The sequence below is a fragment of the Hevea brasiliensis genome, chromosome 15 (genome assembly GCF_030052815.1).
Source record: "Hevea brasiliensis isolate MT/VB/25A 57/8 chromosome 15, ASM3005281v1, whole genome shotgun sequence".
Taxonomy (NCBI): Eukaryota; Viridiplantae; Streptophyta; class Magnoliopsida; order Malpighiales; family Euphorbiaceae; genus Hevea; species Hevea brasiliensis.
The window spans coordinates 64,619,874-64,621,024 of NC_079507.1; positions in this window are offsets into that span (position 1 = coordinate 64,619,874).

Consider the following 1,151-nt stretch of genomic DNA (forward strand, 5'->3'; position numbering starts at 1 on the left):
AAGGGCTTAAAACACACTTCTATACTCACAATCCATATATCACAACTCAATCACATCACACAGCCCTCTTGAGCCCATCAAATCTGTCATCCATCACAATATGTAAAATTTCAATTTAGTCCTTATAATTGATCATTTTTGCAAAAGTACCTAAACAACTCTAAAAATTCTAAAACTTTGCCTGATCCTTAATATTACTAGGCTATTGCAAAAAGAATCATAATTTTACGAGCTACCACGAATATTTTATGGATTTTTAATCCTATTTAAGTACTAGAAAATTTTGAAAAAGTAAGGTTGGTTTACCTTTGCGATTAGGCTTTGGGGCCGCGGGACATCGACAATGGGGGTAGCCAAAACCTCGGTCAATTCGAGACTTTTCGTGTAGTGCATGCGGCAAAATTCACGGACACGATCATGTCGAATTTCCACGAATTGAGGATACCTACGAAGCCCATAACACGAGTTAGCACATAAATTTTCAGAATTTTCTAAGCTCATTAAATGCTCGAAAAATTCATGCGAAGTTGTGGGACACCGAAAAACGTGTCAAAAAAATTCAAAATTTATGTCGCCGCGAAGCTCTCGACAAGTGGAGCGCTAGGGTACTCTCGGTTTTCTCGTGGGATTCATGGTTTGCGAGAAATCTAGCCCAAAATTCAAAATGGGCTAAAAACTTCTCGAGCAAAAAATGAACAAGCGCTTGATGGATTTGGTGTTCTTGGTATGTGAAAAGCTCTCGTCGAGTAGATGAGTTTAGACACAAGACGTCGATTGGTGGGATCGGCGGATTTTTAGAAAATCAAAAGTCAAAAAATCGCGCCATGTTCGCGCATTTTTGGCGTTTGGGGCGGCCGGTCGGCTGCGGCCAGCCAGGAGGGCAGCCGTGGTAGGAAGCGAGGGAGGTGGCGCGGCAAGGGAGGAGAGGAGAGAGAAAGAGAGAGAGAAGGGGAGGTCGGCGGGAGGAAGAAGGAAGAAAGAAAAAGAAAAGCGGTCCGATTCGGCGGTCCAATCGATCGGTTCGATTCGGTCGGTCCGATTTGAGATACAAAATTTTGAATTTTTACTTTGCCTCGGGGCCAAGCGAGGTCAAAAATTCGAAAAATTCCAAAAACTTCGAAAAATTCGTAGACTCAAATATTTTTAGTTTT